We start from the raw sequence: 21,050 nt of genomic DNA, 5'->3' as shown, positions 1-21,050 counted from the left end.
AGGGTAGTTACATCACTAATCCGGGCATAATTTTAAGCTCAACAAAAGGTGGTTTAAATGTTGAAGAAGGAGCAAAGTAAAAGGAGGCACAGGAGAGAGGAGACTGAGAGGCATGATTTGCTTAGATTACATTTTAAAAAAATATATTCTTGCCGGTAAATGATAGAAATAAATCAGTAGTATGAAGTCACTGATAGCTGGATCTAAAACAGAGTTTATGACCACTTGCTAAGGGGCCAACATAAAGCATAAGCAAAACTAATAAAATAGAGCTTCCATGAGCAAATAGAATGTTCTGCTGTTAGAACAAAGTCTTTGATTTAAATGAAATTACACTTCTACAAACACAGACTCTTGGTGACTTTATCAAAATCTCTGCCCCAGAGGTTTTACTGTCTAACCAGTCAATGACTGGGGCATGTGTGTGAGGAGGATTAACAGAAGCAAAAATGTGTAAGTGAAGTCTGTACCCAGACATGCCTAAATTTCCTCACCTCACTTCAAAAAAAAAAACAAAAAACCAAAAACTTCCCTTCCACAGAGAGCAACTGAAGAACTACAGCTTTCATGTAAGCAATTCAATGATTAAGAATTGCCCCCTAACCTCTCTCTCTTTTTTGTTTGTTTTTAACCTACCTTTTTTTTTTCAAGTGATGAAAGATTTTGTTGAATGGAGGTAACTACAGAAGGTAAAATACTCCGATGGTACAAGGTGGACTACAGAACTGTAATAGAAAAGGCAGACCTGGTCTCATGCATATGATTTCATCAGTACACACACAGTTTTAGAATCCAGTCTCTGATGCTTTTCAGTCTTTGAAAAGCTGCTATTACCCTGTTTACTAAACATACTAGCAATGTACTGGTCAAAGAAAATATTTTTACATATCCAGCGGCCTGATGTTGGGTTTGATGTGCAAGAACCACTGTACCAGGCTGTGGACAGAAATGTAGTCTAACCTGTGGACTGAGATAACCCCTTAAACTTTTCATCTCTTAAAACTTTGGTTTATATTTCAATTAGGTCACAAGCAAAATTCATTTGGTCATGTCAATCTACAGATGATCACAAAAATCATCACAGAGCTAAGTACAATTGGTAATCTCAACAGCAGGCAAAGATGCTCTAAATTAGAAATGCGTGGGTGGGTTATGCATCTCTACTATCTGTTTTCAGTAATCCATCCACTATGCATTATTTTTTTTCCCCCATACATTATTCTTAAGTAAATATAAAAGTGAAAATAAAAATAGCCCAACTGAGGTATCCTAAGAAATAAAACATTAGTGGGAACAGGCAGGAAAAGCAAGAACAAAAGTAAAGGCTCCTCAAAGAGAAGTCTTTTAGTCCATAAACATAGAATCATAGCATCATGTAGTCTGGAAGATCGTGTCCAACCACAAACCCAGCAGTACCAAGTCCACCACTAAGTCATATCCCTCAGTGCCACAACGTAGAAGAGATCTTGTGGCCAGATCTCTGCTCTGTCTTTCAGGAGACACAAAACAGAAGATCACCAAAAACTTTTTGGTGATTAGTATTGAAATGGCTTTTTTTTTTTCTTCCCCCCTTCCTCTCTCTGGGATTTTTTGAACGTGGATCTTATAATTGAAAGCCAGTGGATTAAGCATAACACATCAAACCACTGTTAACACCCAGTCTCCCGCAAGGCTGAATCCTAACAACTCTGTTTTCTGCCTACAGTATGTGCAAGCAAGTGGAACCACCACATGCACTGCATGCTAAAGGCCACAGCCTTTGTCTTCTCCAAGTTCTGTCTATTTCAGAGGCTAACATGCTGCAATTAGTCTAATTAATGTGAAACAATGAGCTGTGTTACCACTTATCAAATTGATTGTTCCCCTATCAAAACAAAACAGGCTGGCTTTTTGATGTAATTTCAAGAGATGATTTGAAATGTCATGTTGCTGCAAGCCAATTACCTTATGACTGGAGTCACGGTCAACAGAATACATAATTAGCACGAGTTTGGGAAGGCTGCTTACTGCTAGTATGCTAATTAACTGTCTTTTGTCATAAAACAAAAAGGTTGTAGCTAGGGTTGTGAAATAGGTCTTTTTTATTTACATTTCTTTGTGCTTATCAACATGAGGCATGACAATGCAAAAGAATGGAAAATTTTAATTCCTCTACTTCAAATTAATAGCGAGCCGCAAGGTCAGGCACAGCGATGGACTGCGAGCAGCGCTCGGCTCTGCCGCGCACGATGCACAGGCTGCACCCCCTGCCCAGGACAGGCCAAAATCAAGCACCCAGTGAGCCTCACACCAAAAAGCCACCGAGCAGCAGCTAGGGAACAACTAACAGGCATGTGATGGGCTCCAGATGCTCCTTTCCATAAAGGAGGAGAGGAGCAGTGACACCTGAGTATGCTGACTGCCATCCCACCACCCCTCTCCAAAAGCATCCTCCAGAAAGCTGAAATCACTGGACTATAAACAAGTGGCATTATTACTTCTGCTTTAGTGTGGTGCTCACAGAAGGCTTAACAAGGGCGTGCAGGATAGCAAACAAACCCTGCCTGTAAGTAAAAAGCTTCATAACTCAGCTGCTGCCACCTCCTCTCTGTCGCCTCATTTGTGTGACAAATTTTGTATTCCTCAGGCATTCGTTAAAGATCTGATCCTGCACGGCGCTGGGTGCCCTCTATACCTATAGGTTTCAGAGGAAGCTGAGGAGCTCATTATTTTGCAGGATAAAGATCTACCAGAAAGAATCTAAACTTAAAAGCTGGCTGTCAGCAGCTCCCACTCCGCCCTCCCTCATCCCAGCGCCACTCCACGCACCATCACACAAGGGAAACGGAGGGCAGAAATTAGCTTAGTGAATCATAGCTAATTCCTACCAATTTATGTTCTGGTTTTCTTTTTCCTGCCTATAATTCAGCACTTTATTTAAGGTTTTGCTTGGCCTGAGCAAGTCCCGAGAGCAAGGTCTGGAATTGCTAGAAGTTTTAAATATGTTGTTTCGCTAGCAGCTGAAGACTTACGAATCCTCCTATTTGTTGCAAAAAAGATTTTGTTTCTCTGTGCATGCTTGGTTTGAACCACTATAGAGATAATTCTCATGCTTCTTGATAGTCCTTAAAAGCAATAGAGACGTGCAAATCACTCTCTCATAGACAGGACAAATTAAGTGTACAAAACCAGATCAAAAAGTTGTCAAGCCAGCCTTTTCTGAAGACTTCATTTAAATTCAAATTCATTCTACTCCAGGTTTGCTCAAAGAGTTGTAAAGTTTCAAGTCCAGAAATCACATAGAGTGGATCACCCTTAAAATCCTGATATGAAATCAGAAGGCATTCCTAAATTCTTTTCCTTATTTTTCTTTCAATCCAAGTGAAACTCAAAGTGTAATGAAATAAGGGATGCATGCAGGAAGGCTAAATTTCTATCTCAGATGATGAAACCTATAACGAACAGGAAAACACTAATTTCTTCTGGTGCTGTCATTTACTAGAATCAACATCATCCTTCCTGTCTTTATTCAGCAGAGAAAACAAAGCTAATCCCAATTTCTAAAGAGCTGGCTAATAAAGGAGTCAAGGGATCATTAGTCTAATTAACTCATTCCTGTTTTCAGTTTACATTTCATTATGCTATTACACTCATTGAAATGTCAATTTTTAAATACCATAGAAAACTGTTTAACATATAGACATTATGTTCAAAAAAATCTGAGACATATAGAACAGTTACTCAACATTAGTAACTTAAAAGTATCCTGGTATGCAACTCAGCATCTCCCAACCAAAGCATTATTGTAAACTTCATTTACTGATATAAAAATCAGGGAAGCATTTCAGGGACACTTGGCCCCTTGCTTAATGGCAGTACTTTTACTACCTGAGTATTTCATAATAGTCAGGTAGATGTCCTTGCATCCACTTTTGGTAATCAAAACATTTTATTCTGAACAAAAATAAATCAGGATATGAACCTACAACTTCCTGCCAGGTTTCTTTTTTCTTCTTTTTATTGGGTGTCTTCCTATAGCTTAACATAATGAGTCACTTACTGCACTTTAAGTCAATTTTTAAATTGATTTAATGAGTCATCAAGTCATTTACTGTCTTTTAAGTCAATTTTTAAATAAACACAACTTCTGTTAAATTGATGGTAAGTTCTGTAATCAGCGGTTTGAAAACAATCAACCTCAATTAACAGCATGGGCTTCCCTGTTATGCTTGCACAGGCAAGTACAAATTTCATAAAACTATTAAATTAATGATATAGGTGAAATATTACATAATGATACGTGCACACAAAAGCAAATAGGAAGGAAGCAAGCCTGTAAGCACACACACACTAACAGGCATTTGTCTGTCTGCACCTGTGAACATCTCGCGTGCACTGGCTTCCTTCCTGCTGGGAGCACACAGCTCTTGCTCAGCATTCAACACAGTAAAGCACTAAATGTATGTAACACTACACACAACCTGTCCCCACACATCTCCTGAGTAATTGCTCACATGTTTAAATTAGACTTATACCATAAACTGTTGGACCACAGCCTGAAGGATGAAGACGTTTTGCCAGTATACTTCTCCACCCTGAAATACCCACAGGAGTTCAGGATACCTCACCAACTAAGATGAGCACAGCTGGCACTATCTCCTTGGTATCCCCCTTTTCTAAATAATCCTTGTGTTTTGTGAGAGCCTTTTCTGGTGTGTCTGAGATCCATCAAACCCCTTCATAACCCTTTTTAAAACCTCCTGATATCACCTGGACTGTACCTACCGCAGAAGGCTCACTGGGTAATTCCCTGGTAATTTTAATTTCAAAGGTCTGGAATTTTGTCTTCTGAATAGCCTGCTGAGACCTCTACAGCACCTATACAACACCCTCAAATCGTGACAGTTGACTGATGTAAGTTCAGTTCTTCTGGGCTGTAGGTGCTACAGAAAGGATAAGAAGTTAGTTTTAATATCCACCTGTTCAGTCTGTTGCAAGAAAAGAAGTTGTTGCTGGTTCCTAGCAAACAGAATATGAGACTAGATATGCCACTGGCTGAGGGAAACTATGCAGCTACTCACAGTCACTGGTTTTTGTAGCTGTCCTTGCACTGAAGAAGGAACAAGGGTGCAGCTTTACACATGAAAGTTTGGAAGGTGTATCTGGGAATAGGGGTTTGCATTAGAAAACTCTAGCCTGGTGAGACACACGACTGCACCTCCAGATGAGAGGGAGATGAAGACATGTTTACCAGAACTTGAAACTGAGGGCAAAGTGGAGCAGTGGCAGCCATGTGCACAATGGAATCCATGCAATGTGTTTTTGGGTTCACAGTATGGGGATCCCAGATCTGCAGGAAGCAAAGAGTATGTTACCATTCTGCTTTTTGCTACCAGCAATAATACACTTGAGGAAAAGAAGCGCCTTTAAAAAGATGTAAAGGAAGACCATGAGTGCAGTATGTGAATAATTGTAATGGCTTAACAAGGATTAAACTACATACATTAATTTTGAGAAAGCTAATGAAAAATGACATATCTGTCTGTCCAAAACATAATACATATATCTTTAATATCATCTCTGCTTTAGGAGGATTGAATCCAGATAGGAACTGTGGCTAACAAGGTACTTGCTAATGGTCCTGGAATAAGAGGTGAGCATTAGCTCCCATTAATTCATGTTCTTAGCGTTATTTGGCTCCATGGGCTGCCTCGATGTGATCTAACAGGATGTAGCATGCCAGAATGCATCACATGTTTGGAATTGTAAAAGCACACAGACCCTCAACAACTAAACTTCCCTGCAGCCTCTGGTATGGAGTTCACCATTCCTGATCAAGCACTGTCTCAGCTTTATTATCAATATGTTATACCTCCCACTGCTTGTTCAACAAGTATTCTCTATTGTCTGTTTTCTAAACCAGCCAAAGGAGATCAATGCACCCTAATTTAAAAACAAAAACACAGAATGATGCTTAAAGCTTTGACTTAATGGGATTTTTTATTCTCTTCCCCTCCATGTATTTTTATCACCCAAATCTAGCATTGCCGAAAGAAGACCAAGGCAATTAGGAGATACAAACAGTTATTTTAGCAAATCACTTTAAAAAAATAAAATAATTGGACTTGAAAGAAGCCTGAAACATTAGAGCAAAAGCGAGCACGAAAGAAGGAGCTGTGGCATCGTACGCCCCATCTAACAAGGTATTGAGCACCGAAGCCCAGGGGACTCTTGGTTCTCTCGCTGTGAAGATTAGACAAGAGCACTCGCGCAGGACACAGCAGGAATATGAAGGGACATGAAGTGAGCAATCCCAGCAGACAGCCTGTTGAAATGTCAGTCAGGCACTCTGCCTCCACCACCTTTCACAGAGCTAAACATCTCTTTATGTCAGAACAAATTGGGCAATCCTCAAATCTTTTTTTCCTCTCCCCTGACTTCAATGCGGCACCAAGTGCTGGGAAGGAGCACGGGAGGGAGCGCGTACAGACAGTTCACTTCAGTTCACATGAAAGCGCCCTGACATGCTACAAGGCTGAATACTGATATTGGCAACTCTTACAATCTTATCAGAGAGGCAGGAGCAGCAGCAGCCGCCGTGCTGCAGACCTTCCCCCTTTCCAATTACGCCGGGTGGTTGTTCCTTTCCCAAGCATCCCGCAACGTCCTTTGAAAGTAAACTCCTGGGCTTGATCAAAGGCCACAAAAGCAAACACGCCGTTTCTGTATTTATGAGCATATTTACTTCTGTCATCTTTTTCTTGTTTTCACTCCCACCTTCCCTCACTAGTCCATTAAGGAAGTCTAATTTTAACCAACATCTAACACAGTGCTCAAATGCAGACTGGTGAGTAACCACATTCTTACTTTAAATTATTTGCTTTCACTTACAAAATTCTGTACAGGTTATTTGGCTGGTAGTTTTGACTAAAAACTGTACACAGAAGTTGTTTTTGCAGGAGAAGAACAATACAGAAACCTTCCCACTGACTTCTGTGAATGTTAGTGAGTTCTTAGTATGATTGTATGGAGATACATGAATTAATGTGATTGATTTCTTTTTAATTTGATCCAACACATGAAAACATTACTTTAAAAATAAGCAGCCAATATACATTCTTTAAAAAAAACCATATGAAAACAGAAAACTTAACCCAGCCAAGCCATGAAGAACTCTGTGAAACTGCCTCCAAGAACAGCAAGATTAACCTGCTAACTCCACACTTACATTATAAAGATGGTGAATAATAAAATTTCTTCTGAAGTACCTGTCTGAGCAAACTCCAAACAACAGACACACCCCAAACGCCACAAAAATCCCTCCCCTGACAAATAAACCCATGGTTTTAATAAAATTGAAGTGAATATTCAATACGAAAATATAAATAATTGGCCACTGCCATGCCTGGCCACCTGCTCTTCAAATCAGAGATTTATTGTAAGCATGATCATTTGTGCAGAATGATCAATTTCTAAGACTTAATTCTGGATATCTTTTAAAAGCTGCCTAGCATTTCTAATATTAATTAATTATAGTTAAAGATTAAATGCATTTCACTACAATTTTAAGTTTCTATTTATGATATTCAGGCAGGTAAATGCCTGTGTGTATGGAAGAGACATTACCAGACCATTTATTGCCCATTACCACCAAGAAAAGAAGCCCATACTGGAACAAACAGTGCAGCATTTCTGGCATTTGTTAAAGGAAGAAAGCTTTATAAGAAAACAGAAATACCACTGATTTTTACAGGTGTTTAATAAAGATAAGCTGAAAAAGGGGTTCCTATTTTAAGCTTGGTGATAGCTAAAAATGCATTCAAATATGTTCAAAAGCAATCTGAAGTCTCCTAAAAATGGGTGTTTAAAAGTGTTCAAGAAAACAGTAAAAATGCAAATATTTGTCACATTATTGTAGGATATGGGACAAAAATGCTCATAAATTCAAAGAACCCTGCTGAGGCAAACTGCATTTCATTTAAATATGACATTATTTGGGAGTCATTAAAACAAAACTAATGTTTATCAGTTGCATTGTAAAGGTTACTGTGAGAAAACAGCCAAAGTTTGCCCAAACTCGAATGAGTGCTGAAAAGGACTGTGAGCATAACACCCTTAATTTCAATTGTTGTAGCTGTGCTGTGGGAAATAAAAAGACTAAATGTAATTGATGATTCACTACTATAGAAATACTACAGTAAAAATAATGAGGATGTATCAGTATTTCTGACACTCTTGGTCTGATAGTCTAATGTACTTCATACACATTACAATGAGACAAATTAACAAAAAGAAAAAAAGGGTCACAATAGTGACTGCTGACTTTTCACTCAGAAATGTGTTAAATCCCAAGAAGAAAGTATACAGTGCCTTGTAATTGCTACAAAATACATATAAGAGCTGTCATCCCTCTATTCAAAGATCTTCCCTGATTTTTTATTAGCAAACCCACGTAATGGGACACACTTAGGCTACACAGGAGTAGACTAATATGTTGGGTTTAATATTAGGAGCCTAAATCTCATTATTAAAAGCAGCCAACCTTGCTGAAGAGAGACGGCTTCTAGCCATAGCCATGAAGAGCTTTCTGCAACCCAAGTTACAAATCTGTATACATGGACTTGCACATGCCTGTCTATACTCCCAAAAAGCATCGTGAAAGAATGCTAAAGGACCCCCCCAAACCCTAGAGTTGCCATTTTGAACCTTAAACTGCTCCCTGCAGTAATTCTGAACCATTAATTGCTGGTTATTTGTACATGGAAATCAAGATGTAGATGCACACGGATCCCTTGATTGCGCAGACATTTAGTCAGTGGCTTTACTACTGTGAGTAGTTTTTGGTGAAGCAATCAAATTAAGCATCCCATTAAATATCTGATGTAGGTAAATCAGGTCTTAAAATTTGAGCCATCATGCATCTCCATCTCTTAGATTTGATTGTATTTGTGAAAATCAATCATGCACTTGCCTTGGTCCTGCCTTAATTCTGTCAATGAATTTAAACATATCACATAGAGCACTTTTATATGGTTTAAATTCAGCTAGGAAGACCCATTATGGCTCTGAGTTAAAATAATTCTGCACTGCACCCCTCTAAACAGTGGCTTGTTTGGACTGCCCATGGTCTCACTTCCAACCCATTTTTTGTGTTTCTTTCCAATATGTCCTGAGCCACACGGTCTGAGGGGATGTTACACTGCCTCTTACTGCTGCTCACATGCTGTAGTTAAGCAGATGCTTATTTACAATGCCCTACAACAGCTTACACCTAACACACCTTCCTGAAGCTATTAAAAGTGGTCACACAATAACTGCAAGCAGAATTTGGCTTATTGTCTCCACAGATTTGTGCTAATATACCAGTGTCTCAAGACATCACTTCATTTTCATAACAAGAAGGAGATTTAATTTCTGCGGATTTCTATAAAAAGCAATTTGGAAACTTCTCAACAATGATATTGCTTCCCATAAATGCCAAATTGGTAAAAACATCATAAGAGGAAAACACAGCACACTGACAATATCATTTTTTCCAACTTAAGTACCAGCATTATTCAAAGACATTATACTGCTAAGTATCCAAATAATTCATTCATTTTAAGGATCGAAAGCATAATATTATTTTGTTAAATTAAGCTCTGGCTTTCCCAAATCCCTCTTTTCCACTTAAACTGAGGGAACAAAGGCAACTGAAAACACATCTGCATGCAAAGCTTTTCAGTTTTCAGGGGTTGTTCTGTTCTGGTTGGGGTGTGTACTTCCCTTTTGCTGTTTACCAAAACCCAAAAGTAACTGCAATAATAATTATAAATCCCTGCTTTGGATGACAAAATGAGCCTCAAGTATCATCTCATTCCCACCTTCTACTACACTTGCAGGAAGGAGGAGGTTGGTGAGGGAAACCATTGTTCACCTCTAACTTATTGGTACTGCTGTAATACAGTCTCTCCAGCTAAAAAGGAATTGTAACAACTGAAAGTGACTGTTTAAAATTATACCAAAGATCAAAATTTCTGACTGCAGTAGCTTGGTGTGGGGGGCAGGGGGTAGATAGCCTGGTTTTAAGCATAACCTATTAACTGAAGAATGTCAGAACTTTGTGGTCATTTAACACTCCCTATATAAATGAAGACTTGATAACAGTTATTGATCTCAGTTTTCCTGGAAGAGGATCCCTGGGCTCAGCAGTGAGCAGTTTTGCTTCTCTTAGTTCATAAATACAAGAATAGGGCTATTGCTCAAATGCCACCCTAACTGCTGAAAATGAAATAAAAGTAAAATTCAGTGCAGTATGGAAAGCAATACAGGTCTATTTCCACAGGGTTTTTCTGAGTAGATAGCCCAAGATTAATATAATCTCAAATTTTCTTATGGGAAATATGGAATTGCCACAGCTGACCCCTAGTATCATTTAAAAATATTTTCTTTGTGAAAGCCTACTCAAACCATAGAAGTATATAAGTTACTATTCTTATTTATTTATTGATCTTCCTTGTGCTACCATGGAACTGGAATGCCTATGCACATTAATGAATTCAGCCTAACAACACATGAAATGGGACTGTGAGCATTTCTGCTGCCCAGGAAAGAAGCTGAGCCAGGGAATAGGAAGTGTTGGGTTGTTGTAGCTGCAACACAACTGTGTCACAAGAAACAGCTGGAAAAGCCCATTGTCTCTCTTGTCTTAATCTTTTGTCATTCAACGCTTTTCCCCATTTTCCTTCTTCCTAGCTATTTCTCCCTAAAACTCTGCTATAGGCTCATCAAATCAAAAGCTGATTTCTAACTTTCTGTGGAGCTGCCAGAAGCACCTCCATCACTGAAAATATATTATCACAGGATTTAAACAGAGAAAATTAATCCCCTCCCTCCTTCCACCTTCCCTTCCCCAAAATGAGAAAAACCATCTCTCCATCTCCAGACCCCCAGGTCAGATTAAACCCAGATGTTGAAGGAGAGACCTAGAAAGAGGTGCACATCCCTTCCAATGAGGTTTTAAGGAGAAGCTGCATGAGTAGATGAACTGTTGAACTCGGTCCTCTGTCTTAAAAATACATTTCATTGGGATTGTTAATGCACGATATAAGTACCCAAAAGATGCAAGAGAATTCTGAAATATGAATTAAAGATGTATTGCCATCTCCAGCAAAATAATAAAAGTACAGAGATTAAGAGGCAAGCATATCTTTTTGAATTGTAGAATAGGTTTATAGGTCTTCTAATAACAACTTTTACTCAAACCTTACATAAATAGGCTTATATGATACAAATATTATGTGGGCTATGTGGAAACTACAAGGTCCCTAATCATGTTTAGGGATTACTTGACAGAACAGAGACATTTCATTCCTATTGGACCTAGGGATTACAGCAAAGAAACATCTAATATTCCATTTTTTAATTTCATGCATTTTTTATTTACTTTTAATGATGCTGTATATATTCATCATCCTGAAATATTAAAACAGTATGAAAAAAGTAATAAATTGGTGGAAAATTTAGGGAATGGGAATGCAACAGCACGCAAATCATACACTATCAAGTGCTTGATACACATTTAAAATTACTGTCTAGTACAGCAAAGCCAAATTCCTGGCAGATTTCTGAAGCACAAAGTCACAATAAGAAGATCAGCAGAACAGACTGAAATAATAGAATATTCATCCCCCTAATCCATATGCAATTCTTTAGGGCTTTTTTTTTAACAATGCATATGAGGTCTGACTGTATTCAGGATTTAAATAAGTTGTCTCTCTCTCTCTCACACACACACACTCTCTCTGTATATTTATAAAAAAAAAAGTATATACAGTTATCATTTCTGCTCTACTGCACCCACATTGACAAGGTTAGCACATCTCCTCACACCTCAGATGAAACAATAGCATTTTAAACAACAAAAGTGTTAAAAGAAATACATTTATTCATACTACTGAAACCTCCTGCAACAGCTGTGTTGAAAGGAAGGAGTCCAGTTGCCTGGAAAAGGGATTTTTTTCTTGTTTAGTATTTTTAACTCTTTCCTACGTGATTCTGAATAATGACTGGTTAATTTAAAGCAATATTACATGTAGTTCCTGGCAATAAATTTTTGAAATCAGTATTAATTCTTTGAGATCATGCCAAGATCTCAGACAGACGTAATTTCAGATCTGATATTGTATAAAGGGACAGGGACCTAGAGACAAGTAAATCATCACTCAAAAGACAGATGCTGATGATAAGGATGGTCCTTGCACAAAATGTGCTTGAGGACGGGAGACGGGAAAGTGGAGTAGAAAACTTCCATTGACATGTTTGGGATTACCAAATTACTTTCAACCAGTGCAAATGCACTACTGAGCCATGGATGTTCCTCCAAACAGGAGAGTATGAAGAAATTCATCCCCTGTCATACAGACATGCAAAGCCTGATCCTTAAATCAAGCAGGTTTTGCACAGTTTAACTCTCTGATTATGCTGTGAAATATCACCACCCCACACTCATTGTATAAATGATATAAAATGAACGTACCCAAACATAAGACATTCGCACCAGTAATGTATGTGTGGAGTTGCTAAATAAAGGTGTCCACATGTGATAATTATGATGGCCACATGCAGAAAGCAGCTTTCACAACCACCAGGCAGCTCTTGTCACAACTCTGTTAGTAAGGCAAAGCAGGACAGGTGATGGTACATGAAAAGCCATCTGGTAAGTGAGAGAGAGCAGCCACATCCTGTCGAAACCTGAAAATCCAAATGTAGCCACAGGCTATTTGTAGTAACAGGTCTCATGAGAAATGGCCTGGGGTGTGGATTGCTGGCCGAGCATTTTCCAGGACTTTGGGTTCCTACCTGGTGTGGGCCATGCTGGTCCAGCCCTCTTGAAATCACGCTCGTGTGTTATTAGCCAGACTGTGATATCAGTTGACATTGCTATTCACATTGCAAGGTTACCTTTAATTCAACACCAGCTAAACAAGCAATGTAAAAACATCTTTCATTAACTATCTTTTTGCTGAGGAATCTGCTTACCTGCCCTTACTATGACACCTATCTACATTAACACAGACTCCAAACTTACTGGTGCTTATTGTTTAGAGGTACCTAATTATTACTGATATACTGGGGGAAAAAAAAGCCCTAAGCATACTGAAATCAACAGAAGTGAACCCACAAGAGGGCTAGAATACATCCATTCTGTGTGTATGTTTTGCAGGCAAATAAGCAAAAGAAGAAGCACTCTTAGAAATTATTTGATCTGTACTAATGAGAAAAGTGTGAAGTTGTGCAAGGAAATAAAAGACAAATGAACATAAAACTTCTGCTAGAAAATATGACCAGGATCTATGTTAGCAAACAGGATCTAACAATGCACAGTGAAGTTAGGAGTGAAAGCCTGATAGACGCCCTGCAGAGCTGCACTGGACCGAATCTGAAAAGCACAGGTGGCAGCAGCTTCGATGCAAATGTGCCACGTTTTTGTAAGACAGGGCAATTAAGTAAAAGTACAAAGTACCTTCTCATTTTGGGGGGAGAAAAAAGGCCACAGAAGGAAGCTGGGATTTACTAAAGGGAAATACATATCATCCAGTGAAAATTAGGGTATGCCTGTAATACATCAGTTCTACTCTCCCTTTTGCCATCCTTTATTTTACAGGACATAGAGATCTATATGAGTTTCTATTTTAGTGAAGACAACAACAGTTTTTGTGACAGGGAAGGCTAAAAGAGCAGCACAGCTTTTGCCCAAATTCTATACTTTGTTCCAAAGCAGAGAGCTATTAAACCTTTTCTGCAAGTGTTTGTAAATACAGCAAACACTTTTTAATGTGCACAAAGAATATTTTGTTTCCTTGTAAAGATTCAGAGAAGTTGATCAGCCACATTCTTTAGAAAGCTTCTAAGCAAGCAATGCAAGACATATTTGGAATATGGAAGTTTAATCCTACTCATTAAAACATGACAAACTTATAATTAATTGAGAATGGAGTCAATAATGAGAACATCCTTCAATGTAATGATGTTGGTACTATCAGCTTGTAATATGGGAATATGCTGTAGAAAGTGAAGCATAATATGGAAAAATTACAAGTCAGTTTAAAAAAGGAACATCCTGAAAGTTTTGCCTTGAGTAGAATATTTAAAACACAAATTTTAAATCCTCAAAAGTTACATTTTTCCAGTCTTCAAATGAGATAATACATTATGTTGTTTTCCTGTGAAGAGGAATAATTCAAGGTCTTACATTGTCTGATTAATCTCTCAACCAATATTTAGAAAAGGTTTCTCTTTGAGCTAATCAAACTTGACAAAAGCAATCTTCAAACTATGCCACATTCACTGATTTGTAAGATATCTCAAACTTGTGTTTTATTAAATGCAGTTTAAATTAGCAACAGCTCTAAATTCACCTCCTTACGACACCCCCTTTATCTCGCCAACAGTACCTAAGGTAGGAAAAAAGAGTGCACATGCAGATTAAAATTATTAGGACAGGCTGATTGTTGCTTTTTTTTTTTTTTTATAGAAGGATGCAGTTTTATTTTTAAGATAGCACTCTCTATTGCTCACACTACATTGCATTTTGGAAGATAGCTGATGATGGTATTCATTTTACTTTTTCTAGAGATAACTGCCCTGATCTTACTGCATAAGGTCTCCCCCATGATCCCTCCAAATAATGCTTAATTCTTTATCCACAGAAAGAGGCTAAATTTTAATATATAATCTTATGACATTCTTTGGCTTTGAGTATCAAACAGTATCATTAGGTTAAAGGACATCACTCCAGAAGAGCAGTGTTTTGAAGAGAACAACTAGTAAGGAAGCACTACAGCACTTCCAGGTAGGGATTACTGTGGGGAAGCACATAATCACCTTCACTAGCAGAGTTGGTAGTTTCCTTTCTTTCTGTGAGTGGCCATATGTGTGCAAACAGGATTTTACCATGGTTTGAGAATGTGTTTAAATTTGGTTGCCTGACTCTGAGCACTAAAAAGAGATTCCTGAGTTAGCACAGCTAAGCAGGAGAGGGGGAAAACTGTGGGAAAGATGTAAGTATTAATTCCCTACTGCAAATGTTCCAAGAGGAAATCAGGCCTCCAGCTTATTCTTCCTCTCAAGTCACACTTAAGTTCTGGATAAATAAGTTTCTGAGCTACTGACTGCCCTCTACTTCCTCCTCACGGTTGTGTGCAACCAAGAAACTGCATTTCTGGCAATGTCTATGATAAAATAACACAATGCTCCATTAACAAAACCTCACGTGTTTTAGAAGTTGCTAGTGTAAATCTTTTTGGGACTTAAGGAAGGATATTCAAATATTGGGTAACACACTCTGACTGGGAAGACTATCAATAGAGTTTCTCATTTTGTTTATATAAATGGGCCAACACTTTTAAAAGCACTTCAGAGCACTTAACTAAAGCAAACAAGCACTTGAACTTTAAATATCTAGCAAGAGAAGTCATTGACAAGTATGACTTGACTTAGTAAATTCTAGTATCTTTGCAACCTTTCATTCATACAATCTCTTCATGAAGAGAAGCACCAGGCTCCCATCTCAACTCCAGCTCTGCTCTAAGATACAGAATGAGTAGGGTGAGGAACAGCCTAGTCCCCTTTGAGTTCTTTTTGTTAAAGCCAACAGCTTTGCTTCTTCCTATACAAGGATCCTGGGTCCAAAATAGTCTTTATAAAGCAGCTTCCTGATTTTGAAAACTTATTCTCTCTCTTGTTAGGCCCTTAAAGTAGGATTACTTCATCTTATAAACTTCGTTTCCCCTGATATTCATGGTAGCTAAGCCTTGATTTAGGAATATAACATTTACCAAACACCATCATACTAATTCCCAGAAGGTCTGGGAATAACTTTCTATGCTCAGGACTAGGGTGCCTTTGGTAAGTAGTCTCATCATGGTGCCAGTGTCACGTGCATTTTTTATATCTTCACACTTATAACACACCTCCTCCTAGCTACTGCATTATACAGAACCACAGTGGTCATTTCCTGACCAAATCAGCGTGATCTGGTTCACATGAATACACTTCTCTGCTGACAAACCAGCACCCAAATGAGTAAGACAAAAGATTATTCTGGAGCTTTGGATGGTTTGGGGTTTTTTTTTAAACTGATGTATAGCTCAAGTACTAAGTTGACCCCTAGAAACAAGAAGGTGGTGTTTAAAACAAGTATTTCTGATCAGTAGCAGCTAAATCTCATCCCCTAAAATCCTGCAACATATCTTGATTTTTATTTCTCTCTGAATGTGTTTTGCACACAGTCTGCATAATGTGGCAGATAAGAGGTGGCAGAAAAACCCCTTACTTTAACCTGGTCTTCACCATCTTAGAAAAAGGAAATAAAGTATTTTTAAGCTATATTCTGGAGCTCAATGGCCACACTGAGATTTTAGTTTGCTAGTTTTAGGGGACATGCAGCATGTTCCAGAACTGGCTGCTTGGGATTTGTACTGATCAGTCTGGTTATGAACATTCTGGAAACAGTATCTTGGAAGAAAAAACCCTACCGTTGATATAGTTGAAAATATGACCCACTCAGTGCTAAAGCTTCAGACTATGCACAGTTCCTAAAAAAAACAGCTTTGAAAACTCTTTGAAATACCATGCAAGTCATAATTGGGTTTTAATGTATAAAACGGCTCAGTAATTTAAATGTTTGGAAAAGAAAACAGTCTTTGCTAGAGTTTATGAAGTGATAAGTCTATTTCTTAGAATGATTAACTATGCAACCTGATTTTGAACACAAGCATCTCCTAGCATATGCTCTCCACAGCTGATACTGTGAGAGCATACAGTTTTACCAAATTTATATTCCAGGACCCAATTCTGATATTAGAATCCCATTCCTGACCTCCCTGCCTTGAGCAAGTGCCTTGGTTTCTACAAAAGTAGTTTTACTTCCTATTATTAAACCAATAAAATCAGGATTAAGCTCTGCTCCTCATGCATTTGGTTCTACTGAGTGACAAATTAGATTTGTATGTACAGAATGCATATCATGAAATTTCCACTACAAACTTTAAAAAAAACAACCAAAAAATAACCTCAAACCCAGAAAATGAATGACATTTATATCCCTGTGTTATTAAGGATAACACAACACTCATTCACTTATAGAAAAATTTTAGTAGCAAATGCATATTATAAAAACAGATGAAGTACAGCCAGGACAGCATAAAGAATGCTTTTGGGAAAGAATGTCCCAAATAATGTCCCATTTTAGAAAGTGATAAAACTAGACTCTGACAAAAGAAAATGCAACTCAGTTTTGAACTCACTGCAAATAAGTAACAATATCTAATAATTTAGAAAGTCCTTAAAGAGCCCATGGCTTTGGTAGAAATTAATTAAATGGTGAAATGAAATTAAAGAATAGAAGAATAAACTTAGACAAGATGACCTGAGAGAGAAAAAGAGACAAAAGCAGTGAAAAGAAACAGACCCAGGGAAAGTACTACTACATTCTAATAATAAATTCATCAACAGAATATCTGTATGCACTAACACCTAATTTGAGCAACCTGAATTCTGATCCTGATTTCCTGAGATGGCAACTACAATATTAAAAAAATATACTCAAATTGCTCATTACTAGAAATAGAATGATTTGCATGAGAAAAATGCAGAGTTAAGAATCCCATTTCATTTACGAATATTAAGATCCTAAAATAAAATCTGAAAGCAAGTCCTAACTCCCAGGCTAACACTTCCCTCCTGTTGGTGACAGCATCATTGCCCCTGGGACATGGGAAATGCCATATATGGTGGCCACAGGGAACAGAATGTTTGTGTGAGCACTGAAAACCTGAACAAGGGCTCAAGAGATGAGTGTGAGAACTTGCAATTCTATCTGGTATTCAAAGACAAACAGAGAAACATCCAAGTGGGAAAGACCATCAACAGAAAAAGGCCAGACTTTACTTATGCCCACCTGAGCAAAAGCTGTGGGCTTGCTCAACTTTTCTATTTCTCTGTAGCTTTTCTACCTTCAGTAAAACTTCCTGGTGCACACAACTACATTTTTTAAGTATATAAATGTAAAATTGACTAATTTTACATTGGCGCAGAAGCCAATTGCCAGAGTAATCCAACGTGGTGCATGTTGGACACGTGATGATGGCTGATATTCTGCAGTCAGCACATTTCAAATTGCTTACTGGTTTTGGGTTTTAAATTACGCACCAAAGACTAACTTTAGTTATATTTGGGTTGGGTTTTTTGGGGGGATGGGGGGGGGGGAGAGAGAGGAGTGGATGGTATTAAATTTAATAGAAACAAATCACCAAGGTATTATAAAAACAGCAGTTAATTTACTTGCTGCTCTAGAGAATAGCTTGGGAATATAAATTTTAGCTTTCCCATACCTATAGCTCTAAGCTAAACATTAAGTTGTCTGAATTGTCTTCATCCCCTGAACACTAGATGTGAGAACTTAATTTTGTGTTCTAGCATTTTAAGTAGAGTTGCTTATATAGTTAAGAGCCACCGTAATGCTCCTCAAAACTATTCTGAAGTACAAGACAACCCTTCATTTTGAAGGTAAGAGTCTGTCAGCTTCTAGGACCTTCAGCCACTAACCCTTCTTGCATCCGTAAGTGTCTAACACGTTTCCCTTTTAAACTTACTAAACACTTACATCAGCCAAAACACATTTTTTTAACATCACCAAAACACTGTCTCTGATGACCCTGGGACTCTACAAAGTTCAAGAGCAGGAGCAAAATTTGAAAGGTTGGTTTAAAGATTAAGCCTGAGCCCTTGCTGCACCTGAAGGGACACACTTCAGGAGGCAAACACCCCTCCCACTGCTAGCTGTGGTCTCCCACCCCCCGGCAGCTGCGGCGTGCTCGTTCCACCAGACAAATCGCAGAGGAGAGGGAGCGAACCCCCTTCATGGACTCACCATCCTTTTCTAGTCACATTCACTACGCATTGCATTAGAAAATCGTAACGGTGTTAAAATATTTTGGCAGGATTTGTTATGGCCAGATCACTCACTTCCTTTGGGACACACAAAGCCTCCTCTGGCAATGAAACAGCCCAAATGTCAGCAAATCCTATAGAACAGAAAACGGTCTGTCAATGTAAAGCCTAAATGAATCTCCAGTTAAGCAAAACAAAACAAAACTGTATAACAGAAGAATGCATATACAGAAAAAAGAAACAACCTAGAAATATGCACTTTTTATTAAGGTTTCTTTCTTTTTTCCCCACCCTCCAGAAACTTTTGAACAGCATTACAATGAATTCATCACAAGGTGCTATTAGAGCACAAGCTCCCTCCAAGTGTTACCAATTCACGGACAGATTAGAGGGCACATTAATAACATAGTTAATATGAAGTGTTTAGAGCCTTTACGTCGGTGACAAATACGACTCAGCCAAATTTCCTGACCATTGAGGCCACGGAGGAACAATTTGGTAGATTTCATCAACAGTTCTAATTATGTTCCTGTCAAGTCGAGAACAAAGTAATCCATAACTGGGGGGCTGCTCGGAGACAGTGCCACGTGAGAGTAATTTATGCCCAGGGCCCTCGCTGTAGTTAGTGTGCACAACGCTTGACTAACAAGTGGGTTCAAAAAAAGGAATTTATTAGGGAAAACACAGCCCTCCAGCTCCAAGTAGCTCATCAGGTGCAGGCTTAGCAGGAGTTATGAGGCAAAGTCTTCTGGTTTATAAAAGCATCTGAAGTCCAGACTGGCCTCAGTGGGTTTTGAGCCACAGGATTTTAACCCAAGGCTTCTGCTGGAGCTAGGCAAGCCCACTGCCAAGGCCAGGGTGCAACCCATCCCCTTCAAAATTATCTCAGTCCTTGGGACAGTGGCAGTACCACCTCAGAGGCCAAATGGTACCAGTGCCCTTTTGCAATCCTATAAATAACACACTAATGAAAGATGCAAAGGCATTATTAGTAACAGTAAACTAAAATGTCACAATACACAATGGGTTTCTTTACCACAGCCCAACCGTGAAACAGGCTGAGAAAGGGAGGGGAGGAAAGTAAATGGGGGAGAAGCTGTCATGTAATTTTGAGTCATTTTTCACTGTGATCTATATTGGGATACAGCTTCTATCCTTTCAAACAGGATCATTTTATACATGACACTCTTGCTGCATTTTCACAAAAAGGCAAGAATGTCTCCCTAGCGCTCAAAGTGCAAATCCTGGCAGCGGTCATTCAGGATCAGTTACTTGCATATGCAGTGAGATGTTAGAGAAAGTAAAATGATGCATTCCAAATGTATTTAAGAACATTGTCTGTAAACAGAGGGTAAAATAATGTTAGCAAAAAATTAGATCCATCTGAGAAACAAAGTACATAACGGGTTTTAAAGCATAGTTTTCTGAAGGTTCTGTGCAGCCTCAGGAAGGCTGACTTCTTCACCCACACTTCCCACTGCTAGAATGGGTACAGGTATGCAGATTCGTACCCACATGACATATCTTGCCAATGGATTTTAGACTATAAAAATGTTATTAGCTTCACTAAACTATTGGTCTTAGTTACATTTTAAATTACTAGTTGACCACTGGCACAGAGGAAATGCAGAATGCAGTAGTACATCTAAACTCTCAGCTTCTCCTTTCACAATTTACGGAAGTTTCTTAGCTAGATTTGCTTGAACCTGTAAATTCTCTGATATCAAGTCTAGGGACTTTCCCAGCACCTACTGACTGGGACAGGATTAGTTTCATATGACTGAAGTGTCACAGATTTATGATTACTTGCTCCCAAGGATGAAAAAAAAATTTTAAAAGCAGTGATGGCTTTGCAAAGAGGCCAAGAGGAAAGGGAAGAATGCAGTCCCATTCTGCAGATGTGAAAAGAGAAACATTTCTGCAAGTCAGGGAGACAGTAATTCAGAAGCCAAGCAATGCCTGGACGTTCTAATTCCCAGACTCGTGATTCAGTCACAAGACATGCTTCCTTTCCTGGTGAAATGTCATGCTGCCGCATGCTTCTCTTACAGAACACATCCTAACCAAGTGTAGCAAAAGCATGATGATCCCATTAAGTATCTAACATCTAATACCTTGTGAAAACTAATTTAGTGCTT

General features: G+C 38.5%; 1 protein-coding gene across 1 annotated transcript in view; it reads right to left on the bottom strand.

The window, feature by feature from the left end:
• ESRRG (estrogen related receptor gamma) overlaps nucleotides 1–19,024 on the bottom strand; it is a 225,359-nt gene extending 206,335 nt beyond the window's left edge. The window contains exon 1 of the mRNA XM_053974143.1: nucleotides 18,988–19,024. The gene's annotated coding sequence lies outside the window, so the exon portion shown is untranslated. The remainder of the gene's footprint in view (nucleotides 1–18,987) is intronic.
• Between the last annotated feature and the right edge of the window lie 2,026 nt (nucleotides 19,025–21,050).

This window comes from Vidua macroura, chromosome 3 (genome assembly GCF_024509145.1).
Source record: "Vidua macroura isolate BioBank_ID:100142 chromosome 3, ASM2450914v1, whole genome shotgun sequence".
Classification (NCBI taxonomy): Eukaryota; Metazoa; Chordata; class Aves; order Passeriformes; family Viduidae; genus Vidua; species Vidua macroura.
Note: the sequence above shows the minus strand (reverse complement) of the source record. Positions and strands in the feature narration are given on the sequence as shown.